The 20,079-nt window shown below is 39.0% G+C and overlaps 1 long non-coding RNA gene across 1 annotated transcript in view; it reads left to right on the top strand.

Annotated features, from left to right (window-relative positions):
* The first annotated feature begins 1,151 nt into the window (after positions 1-1,151).
* Positions 1,152-20,079, top strand: part of LOC138164316 (uncharacterized) — a 118,228-nt gene continuing 99,300 nt past the window's right edge. Inside the window, exon 1 of the long non-coding RNA XR_011169025.1 lies at positions 1,152-1,259. This is a non-coding gene — a long non-coding RNA (uncharacterized lncRNA). The remainder of the gene's footprint in view (positions 1,260-20,079) is intronic.

Genomic DNA, 20,079 nt, shown 5'->3' with positions numbered 1-20,079 from the left:
GGGACTTTCAGTAACCATGGTGATCGCTCAGTGCTTTCCTCGTCCTGTCCCCCACTGACCTTCACAGCATTTAAGAGCAGTCAGGGGTACCTGCCAATCTTCTCTGTTTGTAGGCTGTAAAGAGAGCATTTTTTCCTCCTAGGGTCCACACCTGTAGGCTTACCCTATTGATCGGGCAGAATTTGACATTGCTGGCAATCGAGACAAAGAGTTAGTCGGTCCCTTGTTTCATGGACCTCAGCAAGACAATCCATTGCCAGTGCAATTTTGAGAAAGCCAAACGAGATTGTTTTCCGTATCCCTAAAACCTTCTTTGCTGAATCATCAACTCATTTCTGCCCACAGGCTTGATGGCATATGAGGATGGTAAGGGATAAATAAGTAAGTGTTCTGAACTGCAAAACTGTGGGACTTCCAGAAACAGAAATGGCTTTACAAGGCTTGGGAAAGTTAGAACGGAGGTTAGAGGTCCCCAGAGAATCTGGAAGTGATTGAGACTGAATCCACCTGGAGCCCCACACTGTTGGCTTTCTAGTTCCTTTGCTGCTTATAACCACATGTTAACACTGGGCTGCTCCTGCAAGCAGATTGGAATTAGTTGAGAGGAATTTCTGCATTCACCCATGAGTTTGTGGTCACCTTCAGTGACAGGGAGAAGATGCATGAGTTAGAATATTTTCCTTGAAAGGTGGAATGGTTCTTTTCTCCCAGATACCCTCCCTCTATCTCTTAGTCTCTTTTAATCACCAGTCTTGCCACTTTCTGCTAAAATTTTGTGCCTCTGATTAGCAATAGAGTTAACTAATAGAGTTAACTAGAGTTAACCCCTAAAAAGGATGAAATAAGAAAGAGTCCCCTGAATCAGTCCATTCAATCATAGGTAATGGAAAACAGATTGTTATAATGAAAAAAGCACTGAATTTGGAGTTAGGGGACCTAGATTCAAATATTGGCTGCACCACCACTTGATGGCAGACAATGTAATTCACCTTTTTTGCTCATTTTTGAAATGGGAGGGGGTTTGATTAGATAACCTGTAAGCTCCCTTCCAACTCGAAATCTATGATGCTGTAATCCTAGCTCTTTCCACTCTGATTTCCCACAGATGACCTTATAAAGAAAAGACAGATTAGTGAATAGGAAGAGAGACTTGAAGAGGAGCCCAGTGCTTGATGAGAGGCACATGGAGCTAGGGAAGGGGAGACTACAAGAAGCTGTGTGAAGCTGGGAGAGGAGCCCAGAGAGAAGCTTGGGCAGAGGTAACCACTATAAAGTGAGAGTGTTTAGACCCAGTGGGCACAAGGAATGTCTGGACAGATTCTAAGGCAGTCATTCTGTATCTTTTTCCTTCTCTTGGGCTCCTTTATAGAAGCTTGAAGCCTTTCCTTCTGGGTATGGGGAAAATCTATTTACCCTTATTTGTTTGAAATATTTACTTTGTCTTTATTAGCAATGTTAAGTACCATCACTTATTTGCTAGTCTGGGTGTTCTTATTAGGAATGCAGTTAGGAAGAGGCAATTGAGGAAGAAGGTACCCAGAAAAGACAGAGATGAAAAAACTGAGGTGTTTTGCCAGAAGTGTTGCCTCTGACTGGGAACTCAGAGCTAAAGAAGACAGAGAGAATGAAAGATCCTTCAATAAAACTTCCCAGGACAGAGATGTTATATTTTACCAGAAAACTTACGTAGACAATGAGTCAGGGAAGTATAGAATATTAGGGTTAGAAGGGATCTAAGATAATATCTAGTCAAATCTTGTTATTCTATATGTAGCAGTGGTGGTAAGCATGGTGAGCAGAGTGGTTCAACCACTCCTATTTATCCTGACTCATTTTATGTTTGGAGCGGGGAAGGCAGGGCAATTGGGGTTAACTAACTTGCCCAGGGTTACACAGCTAGTAAGTGTCTGAGGCCAGATTTGAACTCAAGAAGATGAGTGTTTCTGACTCCAGGTCTGGCACTTTATCCACTGTGCCATCTAGCTGCTCTATCTACTAAGATATAGAGGAGTTTTAACTTGTGATAGTAGAGGGAGTATTTACATGGATGAAATGACAGACCATTGTTTCTAGACCTATAAATTCTTTGACAGCTAAGGTCATAATTGTATATATCTTTACATCCCTGGTACTAGACAAGTTTTTTAGTATAATATACTAAATAATAATATACTCAACCAGTTTTTTTAGTATAAAATGGGTGATTTGTCTGTGTTTGTTGAATAAATTACCTTTAACATGAAACTAAGAGTTTAAGTAAATTGTCACATTACAACTTAGTAGAAGAATCAAAATTTGGTACAAAGGACTCATATAGTATAAATTTGAATGCATGAGACATCTTCAGGGCACCCATTATTCACATTATTGGGACCTAGCTGTACTTTGTTGGAAAAGGATAGTTATTTTTAGTGGCCACATATGAATATTATAAGGAAAGAAGGAATGAAGGTAGTCAAGGAAAGTTCAATGGAGAAGGTAATGTCTGAGTTGGGTCTTGAAATGAGAGAAACTTTTACAGATGGAGGCAGAGTTATAAATATCTGGGAATGGAACAATGTGAGTAAAGGCATAGAAATAAGAGAAGGCAGCTTGCTACCAGTTCTAATACATGCATTAGAACCTAAGATTTAGTCATGTCACTGGAGTCCTAGGGCCGAGACTCATTCAACGGGATGCTCCATACAAGCAAATGAAAAAACTCCACCCCCAGTTATCACGGTTCCACTATCCAGAAAGGTTCAACGATGAACTGTTTATTATACTGGATGCTCCAATGACTTAGTATAGTTACTCCTATGAAAACTAGTGGCCTCTTTTATCTTATTTCATTTGCCCAACATAAAACACAGCCCAAGTTGGGTCTACATACATTATCATGCTCTGCACAACATCACACTATATGTTTGATATTCTATATATATAAAAGAAACAGAGGGCTTCTTTGACTCAGTGAGTTAACATGAGAAAGAATTCATAACTTCTCAAAAAAGGCCTGGGAAAACAGATTGTTTATTAAATATATGGAGATATATAAGAAAACCCAGATTGTTTTGAAGGATCTTGTGGAAACTTGTGGGGGTCTCATTGCCACAGAGTAGAATTCTTAATTATGCTCAAACTCCCAGTTCAAAGGGACCACATGACAAATAAATACTTTTATACTCTCCACTTTTTTCTTCCCACAGCCTCTGTCTTAAAACTGAGAGACATGAGAGATTCAACTGCCTTTTGACCCCTAAGCATTGTCCTTCTTGAAGTCTTCTGTAATAGGTATGCAGAAATAACCAATGAGGCTTTGGTCCTATTAAGTAATTAAAAGTATCTAAATGTGCTGAAATTCACAAACAGCATTCCTATTTAGTAAGGAAAGTGACTTTGGAAGTCGTGTAGCTCAATACCTTCATTTTACAGATGAGAAGACTGAGGCCTAGAGAGGTTAAACTATTGTTCAAAGTTGTAGTAAGCCTCAGAGGCAGGTTTTGAATCGAAGGTCTCTTATAAGTCCAATCTTATAAACAATACTAACAAACTAATGCTTCAAAGGAGGAGGGGTAAAGTGCCGTTCTCTCTTTCTAAAGTGGTTTAGCTATGTGGTAACATTTAAGTCAAAATCCAAAATACGACTTTATCTACTTAATCATCCTTCTTTCCCTCCTGGGAAAAGGCTCTTCGTCAGGTAGACCACAACACCAAAGAGACTATCTCATATGCACATTGTCCATTCTGAGGATAGTGCATGGGACTCTGCCATCCTTACAATGAAGGAGTAATGAAGCTTGGATGAGTCAACACATCTCTTTTCAGAGGAGGTTCTCTTGATTCCAAACTCCTAACCCCTCTGAGACAGGACCTCCAGCCACATCTACCATTAAAATGTTTCCTGAGTTTAGGTACATCTGGAAAGTTTTGGAAAATCCCAGAGGAAGGGAACTAGGCCAAAAGATCTCCTTTTCTCATGCCATTCAGGAAATGCTGCACAGAATGATTGCCTTGCAGGAGAGTCCATTTAACCCTGTGACACTGGAAAGCCTAACTCTTCTATGCTGAGCATTGACAGAGATGGAGAGGAATCCTTTTTGCTGTAAGACAAATGGGATCAATTCTCAGGGCATCTGATTAATGTGAATCCCAAGCCAACCTCTGCTGCTTGTCTATAAAGTAGAATTCATAGGCAATGTTGTCTAACCAGTACACTGGGACCTAACCTACCACTCAACTTGTGTGCTTCTCCTGCATCTTACCAGGCTGTACCCCCATGCCGAAGACAGAAAGTTTGCTGCACTGGTAAGGGAAGTGCAACCAAATATGTCACCTTTTTCATACTCATCAGGGACTTTACTATCTGCACCATACCCAAGGGAATTATTAACTTTTAGGAAAAGAAAAATGACCCTTCATGGCCAAAATATCAACAATAACACTAATAAGGCATCTGAAATAAAACCTTTACAATAAATAAACCTTTTCAAAGATCAGCATCTTGAGGCAGAATAATACAGTGGAAAGAATGCTGATTCTGGAGAGAGAGGACCTGGATTCAAATCCAGCTTCTGGTGCACATTATTTGTGTGTGACCCTGACAAGTCACTTACCCTCCGTGTCTAGGTTTCGTTATTTGTAAAATGAAGGGGTTGGACTAGATGGCCTCTGAAGTCACTTCTAGCTCCAAATCCTTGATGCAAACACTGGCTAAGAAGGTAGAGGCCTTGGGTTCAAAACATGCTTCTGATGCTGTGTAACTTTGACCAAGTTTAACCTCTCTGGGCCTCAGTCTTCCCATCTGTAAAATGAAGGTGTTGGACTAGATGGCTTTCAAAATCACTTTCTACATTAAATCTATAATCCCATTATCTTCCTCAGTAAATCCTGATTGCCGTTAGGATAAAAGACAAAATCCTGCCTTTTCAGCCTTATTTCATATGCCTCCCCTTCATGTACTCTACATTTTAAGCAAACTGGACCACAGATTCCCCAAATATCATCTCCTGTTTCTCTGCATTTACATGAATAAGTGTATGAAGGAAAATTCATTTATTAAGAGTTTGCAAGTACAAAGCAAACAATTAAAAAGCAAGGAGTTTATGCTGGGGAAACCAAACAAGGAATTCAGGTGCAAGTCTGATGGAAACTTCCAGATTTGAAAGGTCCACAAAGCAAATAGCAATGCATTGTCTTCAAGGTCATTTCCATGGATGAAGAGGCAGGTTTTGAACCCAAGGCCTTTTGTCTTCTAAGTCTGTGTCTGATCCTGACCCATTTGATAACCACAAGGATTTTAGTCCAAAGAATTTTTTTTTTTAATTGGCTCCTGAGGAGGCAGGGACTGCAGCATCTACTGAAGCAATTGCTAAGTCACACTTCCACAAGGATTGCTTCTCCAAATGATGGCTAAGGTAGGAAAGTTATGGCTGCGGTGGAAACAGGGCCAGTGGTTTGCAGGGCACTGTTATTTGTAGGACTTTTGAGCACAAGACACTGGTCTGTCCATCGCGGTGGGGGATGGACAGATGGGGAGAGTGCAAAAGGGTGCAATGAGTGATGGCAGATTATCACTCCCAGGAGTCTGTATTTTTTACGTGAAAGAGAGCTCTTTAAAAACTGTTAACTCTTCAGTTCTGGAAACTATAACTATAGACACTATAATAATAATGTCCATCAATCATTTAATAATCACTTATACTGATAATTACTGACCTATATGAAAAATACTCAGTAACTCTACCTTGCAGTCACGATCCTCTGAAGAATCTAAAAACAAGTAATAAAAGTTCAGTATCACAATCTCTAGGGAAGGTTCTAAACCAGTAATAGGAATTCGTATATCTCTGAGACTGGAATTACAAAATTCCTCTTTCTCCACAATCTCTGGTCCTTCTATCTCTCTTGCTTTCTTGGCACTACTAAACTTGCTCTCCATTCTCATCAGAAACTATCCATCAATTTCTCTTTCTCCATTGTTCTAGGTAGGGTTTCATTCCTGCTCTGTCTTATTCTAGCAGAGGCAGTTAGGTGGGAGAGCCGATAGAGCGATAGACTTGGAATCAGAAAGATGTGAATTCAAATTTGACTTTAGATTCTTATTAGCTACATGACCCTGGGCAAGTCATTTAACCTAATATTCTCATTTTCCTCAATTGTAAAATGGGGGTGATAATAATACCTACCTCACAGGATTGTTGTGAGGATCAAATAAGATAGTACTTGAGAGGTGCTGAGCACAATGCCTAGCACATAGTAGGACTGTAATAAATGCTTATTCCTTCCCCTCCCCCTGCCTCTGCCAGCTATATTTAGGTGTATGATAAAACTGATAAGGCAGAGCGATGGAGGCATCGTTACTGGGCTGTGTTATACCAGCTGTCATTTTACCAGTACCTAATGTTGGGCCTTTCATAAAGTTTTCCCAGCCCTCTCCATACTCACCTTCTACTCCAACCTTTGCACTCTAACTGCGAACTCCTTCATAAAAATTGCTTAGCCCTTTGAATTTGTTTATCTCCCACAATTCTGGTTTGATCTTGATTGAAAACACCAATCCTACATTTCCAAAAGCCGGATAAATATTTCTAGTAGGATATTATGGGGGCACCTCAGATTTCTTAGTCTAGAATCTCAAAATCTAATACCTAAAGTGGACTCTATTTAGCAGTATGCTAGCAAATGTTTAACAACTGACTCTCCAGAAATAAAAAAAATTACACAGGACACACTTTTAATCTGCATTATTAACATTTTCTCTCTCTTAAGTCTAGACAATCAACAAAACAATAAGTCCTGTTTTATATTTGCTTACAGTTTTCCAAGGTGTGAATGTTCACAACCAAAAATTTAACCATCAGCTAAGTAGTCCTTAGAGCTGGCTCCAGCACATCCCTCGCTTAATCTTTCCTCCTATGTGACCAGGTCCTGTTTCTGTTAATGGCATCGCCATTCTTCTAGTCATCTAGACTCCCTCTCCTCTTTTGCTTCTTGTCACCCCTCCTTTCAATCAGGTTCCAAGTCCCATATTTCTCCCTTATATTGTATTCCATTCCCACTGCCCCCACCCATTTCACATGATCATGTCACTCTTGTTTTTCTGCAGAGGGATCGTAAGTGGTCTTAGGACTCCTGTTTTCTCCTTTGCAATCGATCTCACACACCACTGCCAAACAAATCTTTCTGAAGTAGAACCCCAGATTGTTTACTGATGCCCACAACATGAAGCCTAAATATGTGTACCTGGAATTCAAAGGCCCTCTACAAAACATAGCCCAAATAGGTCTTCCTGAAATACAAGGCCTTTCACAGAAAATCCACAACTTTTGGATCCAGCACATGCATACTGTTCTAGCCAGAAGGAAACACTGTTTTTTGGACATTCCCTATTTTCCTCTTTGTTTCAATACTAATTCCAATCCTGCATTATGTTGTGGATAGAGCATTGGACTTGGGAGTCAGAAAAATCCTCACCCACCACAGAGTATCACTAGCTATATGAGCCTACTCAAGCCTTATTTGAGCCTTACTCAGTCAGTCAGTTAGAATGTATTAAGTGCCCACTCTGCACCAGTCACCGTGTAAAACACAGTCCTTGCTTTCAAGGCACTCACAGTCCAACAAGGGACACAACATGCAAACAAATTTGAAGAAACAAGGTATATACAGGATAAATTGGAGAGAATCAATACAGGGAAGGCACTAATAAGGAGGATCAGGAAAATCTTACAGAAGGTGGGCTTTTAGAATGAAATAATGATAGTACCTGCTTCATAGGATTGTTGTGAAGATAGATAAGATAATGTATGTAAAGACATTGCAAATATTAAAATGCTGCAGAAATGTGAGCAGCTAGGTGGCACAATGGATAGAGGGCCATTCCTGGAGTCAAGAAGACTCATCTTCCTGAGTTCAAATCTGGCCTCAGACACTTACTAGCTGTGTGACCCTGGGCTAGTCACTTAACCCTATTCGCCTCATCTGTAAAATGAACTGGAGAAGGAAATGGCAAATCACTCCAGTATCTTTGCCAAGAAAATCCCAAATAGAGTCATGAAGAGTTGGAAATGACTGAACAACAAAATTATTGTTGTTTACAGATATGTGTATGCTTTCCTTATCACCATTACTAGATTTTTAACTAGGGGCGACTATTTGGTGCAATGAATAGAGCACCAGCCCTGGAGTCAGAAGGACCTGAGTTCAAATCCAGCCTCAGATACTCACTAGCTGTGTAACCCTGATCAGTTTCCTCATCTGTAAAATGAGCTGGAGAAGGAAATGGCAAACCACTCTAGTATCTTTGCCAAGAAAACCTAAGATGAGGTCATAAAGAGTTTAACACAACTGAAAATGACTGAACAACAATAATATATATTAATAAACAATCTACAAATTACTGTGGCTGAATAGCTCATCACCCTGTAACCAAACCAATTATGAACCTCTCTGACATTAGCCAGGCTGGTCCTTCAGTGAAAGAATCTCAGAATTTCATAGTCAGAAGGAATCTCAGAGGCTGAGGTGTACACAGAAAGGAATCTCCTCTACAACTTAATTAATGAATATTATCCAGTTTTGTTCTGAAGATCTTAAGGGAGGAGGAACCCACTTTCAATCAAAACACAGATAGTTATTAAACACCTAACATGCGCCATACAACTACAAAGAATGTAACAACTACTCAACATGAGCTTACATTCTAATGGGGAGACAAAAAGGGTATACTGAATAAATATAAATTCAATAAGGATATACATGCAAAGGAATTAAATGCAAGATAGTTTAATAGCTAGATGACTCCGTGGGTAAAGTGCAGGGCCTGGAATTAGGAAGACTTGAGTTCAAATACAGCCTCAGACATTTTACTAGCTGTGTGACCCTGGGTGAATCACTTAACCTCTGTTTGCCTTAAGCCACTGGAGAAGGAAATGGCAAATCAGTCCAGTATCTTTGCCAAGAAAACCCCTTAGACCATGGTCCATGAGGTCAAGAAAAGTCAGACACAACTGACTGACTGAACAGCAACAGTTTGGGAGGGATGACATAAGCAGAGGAATAGGAAAAGCTTTATGCAGAAAATAAGTGCTTGAGCTGAATCTTAGAGGAAGAGAGGGAATCTGAGATAAAGGTGGGAGTACATTGATTCTGGAAATGGGGGAGAACCAATGCAATGATATAGAACTTGGAAGACGGTATGTTGTGTGCAAGAAATACAGGGAAGAGCAGTGAGACTGGATCTCTGAGTGTACAGGGGAGAGTGATGTCCAGGAAGGGTATAAAGATAGGTTGAGTTCAAGTGGTATAGGGCTCTAAGAGTCAATCAGAGGAAGCTTGTATGTGTATTCTAGAGACAATAGGGGAGTCACAGGAATTCCTTTTGTCAAGTGATGTGGCTCAGTCTGCAATTAAGGAAAATCTCTTGGGCAGTGGTGTGGAGGTCTGACTAGAATGGCAAGAGAGACTTGAACCAAGGAGGCCAATTAGGAGGCTGTATGAATAATCTGTCTGGGAAATGATGAAGGCCTTAGATATATGTAAGTGTGCCAACTGGTTGGATATGTGAGAGGAGGGATGGGAGGCACTGAGGAAAATGCAGAGATTATGAACTCGGGACACTGGGATGGTAGTCCCTTTGATCCAAATGGAACAATTTAGAAGAAGGGGAGGTTTGGGAGGAGAAGGTAATGAGTTCAGTTTTAGACAGTTTAAAATGTCTCTAGGACACCCAGTTTGAAACATCCAAAAGATAATTAGCGATACAAGACTGAAGCTTGGGAGAAAACCTGGAACTAAATAAGCATAGATTTGGGAGTCATGGGATTTGATGAGGTCACCAAGAGAGGGACAGTATAGAGTATGAGTTATTTTTTTTTTGGAAGGGGGAAGGCAGGGCAATTAGGGTTAAATGACTTGCCCAAGGTCACATGGCTAGTAAGTGTTAAGTGTCTTAGATTGGATTTGAACTCAGGTCCTCCTGACTCAAGGGCTGGTGCTCTATTCACTGTGCCACCTAGCCACCCTGAGTATGAGTTCTTAATTTGAAATCTCTGAACTTTTCTTTAATGCTTTGAAGACCATCTCAGTATAATTGTTTTCTGTTATATAAAAAATATTTTATGCATTTAAAAACAATTTTCTGAGAAGTCTATAGGTTTCACTAGACTGCCAAAGGTGTCTATGACACACAATTAACCTCATAGAGAGTGAAAAGAAGAAGGCCTAGGAAAGAGCATTGGGTGGAAATCTCTGAAAGCAATAACTTTTAGAGAACTATAATTGTTAGGAACTTTTTCCTTAATCAAACCTAAATTTATCCTTTGACACTTTTCTCTTCATTCTTTCCTCTGGGGCCAAGTAGAACAATTTGAATCCTGGACTGAACCACTCAAGGACTGCTCTTTGAAAGTTTGAAGAAAGCTTTACTCTTCCCCTCAAGTCTTAATTTCTCTAGACTAAATATCCTTCCTTTCTACAGCAGATCCTTAGAGGAATCTTTAGGCCTTTTACCATCCTAGGTGCCTTCTTCTGGACAGTCTTTAGCTTATTTCTATTCTTCCCAGATTGTGGTACCAGGGACTGAATTCAGTACAACAGATGTGTCCTGGTCAGGAAAGAATACAGTGGGATTGTCACCTCCCTCATTCTGGACACAATTCTTTTCTTCCTACCACCTGAAATCACATTACTTTTGTGGAAACCATATCATACTGCTGACTCCCTGTTCTTCTATGTAGCTTTGGGAAAATCACTCTGGGGCTCAATTTTCTCATCCACACAATGAGATGGGTCAGGCTGGATGATTGCTAAGGTCTCTTTCAACCTTAATCTGTGATCCGGTGTCTTATGTTAATATGTAGTCTCCTAAAACCCTAGACCCTTGTCATGTGAACTCATGTTTAGCTACATTTTCTTCATCCCATATCATCACACTGATGACTATTCTTTAGGTCTGGAACTCCATGCCTAACCCTATACTAGACTACTGTCTAGTCCACATCTCTCTATTTTGCCTATGAGAATAATGCAAGCAAGAGGCTTTGTCAAATGCCTTAACAAAATCTATGTGAATTGTATCTGTTTTGTCTGTGTAGTACCCCTGTGAAGAAAAGGAAACAAGCTTAGTCTGGCATGATCTGTCTTTGATGAAGCCATGCTGGCTCTTTAGGATCACCACTTTCTTTTGTGGATCTTCTCTAGTCATAATTTTATTAATTTGTTCTAGAATTAGGTCAGCACTCAGCCAACTAAAAAAAAGTTTACAGATGTTACCTTCTCCCTTTTAGAAAATCAGGACATTTGCTCATCCATTTCATATTCCTTCCACAACTCCTTCATATCCCATGTTATTCTTTGCAAGATCACTAACAATAGCTCAACAATCCCATTTGTCAACTTATTTAATTCCCTAGGGCAAAGTTTATCTAGCCCTGGTCATTTTAACTCATCAAGAGCTCTCTCATAATCTTTCTGTTTCTTTTGGGTTTCAACTCCCCATGAACTGTTTTTTTTTCTTTTTTTCTGATTCAAAGATAATTTTTCCTAGTAAGAGAAAAACAGAAGCAAAGTATGAGCTTTTCCTTCTCTCTGCCACCGTGATTGGTTGTCTTTCCCTTTATTGATCCTCATTCTCCCTCCCCATAAATACAAAATCCACCCTTTAAAGAATTCCCCTTATCTTCCCGTGCCACTCTTGACGTTCATGGGAGATGATGGCATTTTCTGCTGCTGCTTCCATCTTCTATACAACAATAAGAACAAACATTTATTAAATGCCTTCTGTGTGCCAGGCACTATGCTAAGTGCTGGGAACAAAAAGAAAGGGAAAAACCAGTCCTGTTCTCAGAGAACTCACAGTCCAATGGGAGACAACATGCCAGCTGCTGTGTACAACACGGTATAAATAGGATGAATTGGAAGGGAGGTAGTGTCAGCAGCGAGGTCCTCAGATTAAGGAAGTGGAAAAGATAGAATTTTAGCTAAGATTTAGAGGAAGGCAGAAAAGTCAAGAGGAGGAGATGATCAAAAAGAAGAGGGATCTTGGCCACTGAAAATGCTTTCTTGGAAGCTGGAGTGTTGTGTTCAAGGAACAAACAAGAAATCCAGTGTAACTGGATTATAGAGTATGAAGAGCAAAAAAGTAGAATGGGACTAAGTTATGAAGGTCTTCAAAAACCAAACAGGAGATTTAATATTTGGTGCTGGAGATTATAGCAAGTCAGTGAAATTTATTGAATAAGGAGGGTGACATGGTCAGATCAGCTGCTTAGGAAGATTGGTTGGGCAACTGAGGAGAAGATGAAAGGAAGTAGGGAGAGACTTGAGACACGAGGACTAACCAGCACAGGCTGGTTACAGAATACTAGAACAGCAGGAGTCCAAGTGTGAGGTGACAGGCCTGGAACCAGGGTGGCATCAGTATCAGAGGAGAAAAGGGAATATATAGGAGAGATGTTACAAAGGTAGAAAAGACAGAGGGGAAGAGAGAGAATGAGAAGTCAGCACCTAGTGATATCTAGGTGACTGGGTAACTGGGAGGATGATGGTACCCTCGCCAGTTAGGAAAGTGAGGATTTGAGTTTGACAAGAGGACTATGAGCTCAGCTTTGAACCTGTTGAGTTTAAGATGTATACAAGGCATCCAATTAAAGAGGCCAGAAGTCATTTGTAGATGCAAAATTAGAGGTCAAGGACATTAGCTTGGGGCTAGACAAATATATCTGAGAATCATCTGGTAGAGATGATAATTTGTTCCATAGAATCTTATGAAGTGATTAAGCAAAATAGTATGGAAGATGAAGAGAAGAGGGCTCAAAATAGAGTCTTAGGGGATTTTCAATTGTCAGTATCAAAACCTCTAAAGACAGGTCACAAAACAATGAGGATTAAGAAAAGGCCGTTAAATTTGGAAATTAAGAGATCATTGAATGATGACATTGGAAGCTAAACTGAATTGAGTTAAGAAGAAAGTGAGAGGAAAATGGTGGAGGCATCTATTATATTATATATTATAATTATATATAATATATATTATATAAGGCTATATATTATATAGCCTTCTCCAAAGAGTTTAACCATTATAGAGAGGAGTAATAGTGGATAGTATGTCAGGCCTGCAGTCAAAAAGACTCATCTTCCTGAGTTCAAATCCGGCCTCTGACACTCATTAACTTTGTGAGCCTGGGCAAGTTACTTAACCCTGGCTACCTCAATTTCTTATCTGTAAAATGAGCCAGAGAAGGAAATGGCAAACCATTCTAGTATCTTTGCAAAGAAAACCACAAATGGTATCACGAAGATTGAAAAACAACTGAACATGTGATAATAGCTAATGGAGATGAATGGATCAAGTGAGTATTTTCTGAGAATGGGGGAAAGAGGGCGTATTTATAGAGAGTAGGAAAGGTGCTAATAGATAGAGAGACATTAAAGATTAGCAAGAGAGTAGGGATGATAGAGCTGACAATCTTCTCACAAAGATGGAATGCAATAGAATCATTTGGCAAGGACACCCTCTACCTCTTCATATGAAGCATGAATACATAATTTTTAATTTACTATTTAGGTACATTGATGCATCTCTATAGGTTCCTTGTACATCTACACAAGTCTCTTTTAACAGCTCCCTCTTTTCCTCCTCAGCATAATTGTTTCTCTTCTATTCATCGGAATTTCATTCTTGAAAGTTTCCCATCCCTGAGTTATAATAGAATTTTAGGTTGTGCAGTCCTAAGTACTCTGGTTTCTCAATCTTTTAAAATTCACTTTTCAAAATCTAGGAGGAATTTTTTTTAATCTAGGAAGTATGCTAGATACCTCTCTCTTTGGAAATTAAATCTCCAAATTTAATGGCGTTTTCTCAATTCTCTTCGCTTTGTGACCTATCTTTAGAGGTTTTTGATGCTGTCAATTGTAAATCCCAAAGGTTTCATTTTGAGCCCTATTCTCTTCGCCTTTCATACTATTTTGCTTGATCACTTCATAAGCTTCTATCCCCAGCGAGGATTTCCAAGCCAGCAACTAGGTCCTCCTAGTTGAGAGAATCATTTCTTTTTGAAGGAATACGTTATAATCAAAACAAGCCAATAAGTGATGGACTGTCTTGCTTTCAACCTCATGACATCTCTAACAGTTTTCTGAAATCATCACAGACACTGAATGTCTCAATCAATCATAAATGTGATTGGTTTCACAAACTTTTCATCTTTTTCTTCTTCCTGTCCAAGTGGTGTGTACTAGGTTTCTGGGATGGTGTGATCCCAGTTATTCCGCTGTCAAACTTGTAACCCCTTTTGCCCCCAAGAGGTCCACAAAACTCTTCAGTATGGCCTGAACCATATTAAAATGTAAGTGGGAAATGTTTAAAAAATAAATAAAAATACAATGCAATATAGATAATGTGAATTTGTGGATTTTTAAGTCAAAATGACATTTATTTGCTTTTTGAACCTGATACCTCTACCATATATAGCATGATATCTTGAGGGAGTTATCAGAGAGATATGTGATTAAAAGTAGGTTGACTAGTCATGTAGTAGGAACAAAAAAAATAATAGACATAATAATAATATAGGCATACTTTGGGGATATTATGAGTTTGGTTCCAGACCACCACAATAAAGCAAATATTGCCATAAAGTAAGGCACATAATTTTTTTTTTGGTTTCCCAGTGCATATAAAAATTATGTTTACACTATAGTGTAATCTATTAAGTGTGCAATAGAATTAAGTCTAAAAAATGTACCTTACTTTAAAATATATATTATATATAATACGTATATTATATATAAAATAAATATTTAAAAAACCTTACTTTAAAAATGCATTATTGATAAAAATTGCTAAACATAATTTGACCCTTCAGCAAGTCTTTATCTTTTTGCGGGTGGAGTGTCTTGATGGCTACTGACTACTCAGGTGATGGTTGCTGAAGGTTGGAGGATGGAAATGTCTTAAAATGAGACAACAATGAACTTGAACACTTAGAGGCTATTGTAGGATTATTAATTGGCTTGATTTCAATATTGTTGTGTCTCAGGAATAGGGAGACCTAGGGACAGGGAGATAGGGTTGGTAGAGCAGTCAGAACACATGACATTTATCTATTAAAATCACCTTCTTATATGGGCATGGTTTGTGGTGCCTCAAAATAATTACAATAGTAACATCAGAAATCACTGATCACAGATCACTATTACAGATATAAGAATAATGTAAAAGTTTGGAAAATTGTGAGAATTACCAAAATGTGACACAGAGACATGATGTGAGTACAAGCTATTGGAAAAATGGCACTGATTGATCAATGCAAGGTTGCCATGAATAATTTAAAAATTTGTAAAAAAAAATTGCAGGATCTGCAAAGCGCAAGAAAATGAGGTATGCCTGTAATAGATAGCATTTATGTGATATTTCAAAGTTTGCAAAGCTCCTTATACATATTATCTCATTGATCCCTCATCCCAATTTTACAGATGAAGAGACTGAGGCTGAGAGGTTATCTCATTTACAGCTAGTGAGTGTCTGAGGGAGGATTTCTACTCGGGTCTTCACAACTCCAAATTCAGTGCCCTATTCACTATGCCAGATTGATACCTTGATACCCCCATGCTATGAAAATACCTTCCTGTTTGGTGGGAAGAAATGGACAAGAATAGATCAGGAAGAGGGGCCCTGGATGGACTGTGATTTGTGCTGCTGGAGTACCCATTTTGATTTCTTACTTCGTCGTTCTCTTACTCCAGTGGATCTATGATCTCATTGTTTTGGTTATTCCCTTCCTGTGAAATAGATCATAACCTATCCATGCCTCCCCCTCCATGCCAGCTCATCTGGGATCCAATATGGAAACTATTTGGAATTCCAAGCCATTCATAATCTAGCCCCCTCTATTCTTTCTAGTCTTTTTCCACCTTATTCCTCACCATATACTCTTTGATCCAGTGATGCTGGCCTTGTTCCTTGTTTCTTAAATAAGACAGTCCATCTCCAGACTCCCAAATATTTTCTCTGGCTATCTCCCTGCCTACTTTCCCTCCTTATCTCTGCCTTCTAGCTTCCCTGGCTTTTTTGAAAGTCCCAGTTAAAATGCTATAGGAAGCTTTTCCCAACCTCTTTTAATTCTAGGGCCTTCCCTCTCAATTATTTCATGCTTATCCTGTACATAGCTTGTTTTTACCTATTTTTGTACTTGTTATTCCCCTGTTAGGTTTTCAAGTCCTTGAAGACAGGAACTGTGTTTTGGCTCTTTTTGTATCCCCAGCATTTAGCACAGTGCCTGGTGTAGAGTAGGCACTTAATGAACATTTATCGACTCTGTCCTCCCATCTTTTTCACTGCGGGAGATTCCATGTGCTGAGGGTCTTCTTATTGACCCCTTGACACTGTATGAGAGCTCATGGGCTCTCCTTCTGTTTTTCTTCCCCCTTTCCACATGACTGATCTATATTAATATTAAAGAATGCCTGCACAAAGCTTTGTGAAGTAAGTGGAAATAGATGGAGATGCCCATTTCATCCTAAAAGGAGTATTTAAAGCAAAAATTAAAATTAAAATTCTCCTGCCATGCAAAATGAATGATCCATGTTTACCTGTGGACGTCCACATGACTGTACAAGATAGATTTCTATGCTGAATCAAAAAAAAAAACCCACCCAGGTCATCATGCAGTGAATTGGTAGTGTGGATCAAGTGTTGGACTTGGAGTCAGAAAGTCCAGGTTTCAAATCCTGCCTTAGTCACTTAATAGCTGGGAAAGACAAGGCAGGGCATTTAATCTGTCTTGGTCTCATTTTTCTTATCTGTGAAATAATGGGGTTGGACTCTATGGCCTCTAAGGTTGCTTTCAGATATGATCTGATGTGATGTGACATTCTCTCTTCTCATGCAGTGCTGCATATATTTAAAGGGAGCTAAGCTACAGGGGTTAAGGTTGACATATACAGAATGTGATTGGAATAAGTTAAGGTGGAATAACGTGTATCAGAAGAGTCATCTCAAATAGACTTCCCCAAGAGTTTCTAGCTTCCCACAGAGCTCCAGGGACAATTCTGAACTCAGTATGCCATTTATTCACATTGTGTTCCACTGCCCTAACAAAAATTGGGCTTCTTATGTGTTTGCTTAGCTTCAAATTTTAGGACTTGACTATTTTGTTCAATAGCAGGGAGAGGACAAAAAAAATTCTTAGAGCTGGAAACATTTTGTTTCCTACCAAAAAAAAACCCCAACTATTTTTTTAGCCACCTCTGTGGTTGAAAATATTTTTCTGTGGTCTAGGGATTGGTTGGATCTCATCACTTGTTGGCCAGTGTCTGAGAATTTTAGCTTGTGGCTTCCCATCAAGTAAGCATGCAGGACATTTTTTTTAAACTAACATGTAGTGATTTTGAGTATATACATATGAGTAAATAAACCTGTTTTGGTATATTAGAATAGATACATGTGGATCCAGCTCTTTCTGGAGAAGAATAAACCTTGGGTTTTTCCCACATACTATACATATCAACATAGCTTTTAAGTTTTCATCACTAACATGGCAACAAAACCAATTCGTATGAGGACAAAATGATAGAAGGGTGCTATGTGAGCCATAAGCAGATTCATAACAGATCCACAAACCAAAAGAATCTGAGAGATGACCCGTCACATTTTTTTGTATTTTTTATCTGCTAGAAACAAAATATGAGGTCTATTTTATTAAAAGATTGGGTGGTCCAAAGACCTTCTCAAGATGGTAGAGTGAAGAGGAACAGAACAGCTCAAGTTAGGATGAAAAAAAGCACACTAGACTGAGTAATTATTGATAAATCAAGGAAAAAAAAGCTAAAATAAGTGCATTTTTCCAGCGCAGGACAGCACAGAGATAGCCAGAGGCCTATGGATACTACAGGATGTGTCCAGCCAGAAAAGTCTAGCTCAGGAACATAGCACAGAGAAATTTTCCAGCATATGGATAGGAGGAGCCAGGAAAGCCAGAACCTGCAACTGTTTACCCTAAAGCATGGAAACTACAGTGTGGACACATGGGTTCTGGATCTATATTAATCTGATACCTGAGTATCAGGGTCAGGAGACCATGGCACTTACTAGCACACTTTGCTGGCCTGAGGTACCCTTGAGATCCATAAAGAACACACCACTCAGTACCTGGAAGAAGTAGTGACAGTACCCCAGACAAAACAAATCAAAACTAAATAAAGCTCTACCATCTCTGACACAAAACCCCAATTCAGGAAATAAAGCAGGAATAATGACTAAATAAAAGAGAACACTAATGATAAAGAAATACAGACCCAGGGATATCCCAGATACAAACTCAGAAGTAGAGAAAGACTCTGCAGTTTTACAAGGAAGACTTCAAGCAAAAACACAGAAGCACAGCTTTACTGCAAAGTCCACTAGAATTCCTGGATGTATTGAATCAAGAGTTTAAAATGATAATGACACAAAAACTCAGGAGGAGAGAATGGAAAGTCAAATGAGAGTTTTAGAGGAAAGAAATAGAAGACAAATAAATAGCTTAGGAGAGGAAGTACAAAGCCTTACCCAATTAACAAAGTTCCTGAAAACTAGGTTGAACCAAACAGAAATAAGTGGCTTCATGAGATAATAAAAAAATACTAGAAAAAAATTGATAGACCAAAAAATATATTAAAAAGGGAAGCTATCAAAAGCAACTGACCTAGGAAACAGGTCAAGAGATAGTCTAAGAACTTTAAAGAAATCACAAGTTAAGACTATCCAGATCTATTAGAATCAGAGAGCAAAGGAAAACAAATCTACCAAAGTCACCTCCTGAAAGACACCCCTAAAATGATACATAGCTTTCAGGACAAAGAAAATATACCGCAAGCGGCCAGAAAGAAATAATTTAAATGCCTAGGAGCCACAGTCAGTTTCATACAAGATCTGGAAACTCCTCCTATAATAAAGAGAGGAGCTTGTAATGCTCTAAACAGAAGGATAAAAGTTTACAGCCATGAATAACTTTGGATAGTTTGTAGTGAAATAGCCACACCGATGCATTATTGGTCAGGCTATGAATTGGTCTAGTGTATTCCTACAAAAGCCATTAAACCTTGTATACTTCTTGACCCAGCAATAATTTACCAACCCTATACCCTCCCCCCCAACACCACCATCCCCCTCCCCCTGCAAAGAGATAGGAAAAAGACCCATAAGTATATGAATGCTTATAGAATTTCTTTTTGTTGTAGCAAAGACCTGGAAATAAAGGGAATGAACATAAAGAAAAACAACTTTGAAAGTCTTTTGAAAACTATGACCAACCATAATTCCAGAGGTTAATGATGGTGAAGCTTGCTACTTTTTGACATGTCCTGTATGGAAATTTGTTTTTCATTACCATGTATATGTGTTACAAAGTTTTTTTGTTTTTCCCAATTGGTAATGGGGGGGAGTTGGGAAAGAGAACAGCGTTAACATAGAGTTGCCAAAACAGAGAGGTTCATTGAAGAATTTTTTTTAAATATACAAACATATAAAGGAAGAGTTTCAAAGGGAAACCCGAACAAGTAGGGCAGATTTAAGTTAGATTTTGGATTTATTGTACATAATAGAGATTTTTTATTTCATGTACAATTTTCTTTATCTGTTCTGCTTGTATTTGGAAGTACTCATTTTATTACATTTAGAATTTTAAAAGATATGCATACAATCTATCTATATATCTGCCTGCCTGTCTGTCTGTCTGTCTATCTATCTATCTATCTATCTATCTATCTATCTATCTATCTATCTATCTACCTATCTGGTGCCTTATCTACAACCAGTCAGAGAGCCCAGTGACCTGTATTCCATGAGTGACCAAGTTGGAAGTTGATCTGAGAGACAGAGACAGAGACAGAGAGTATATCTACCGTGTTTCCCCAATAATAAGACCTATCCCGAAAATAAGCCCTCCCCTTACTGTGTAAGATTCCTCTAAAATAAGCCCTCCCCCGAAAATAAACCCTATTGAGATTGCTACTGTAGTGAAGGTGATCCCCTGAGCTACACGCTACATTACGGTACCCTGTGTATGCACCGCCCCCCCCCCCGTGAAACGCACGTCGCGCTCTGAGCTGCATCCAATC

The sequence above is a fragment of the Petaurus breviceps genome, unplaced genomic scaffold (genome assembly GCF_028583685.1).
Source record: "Petaurus breviceps papuanus isolate PSGF00001 unplaced genomic scaffold, PetGlider_PUasm1.0 189, whole genome shotgun sequence".
Lineage (NCBI taxonomy): Eukaryota > Metazoa > Chordata > Mammalia > Diprotodontia > Petauridae > Petaurus > Petaurus breviceps.
The sequence above is the reverse complement of the archived record's forward strand: the minus strand, read 5'-3'. Positions and strand labels throughout refer to the sequence as shown.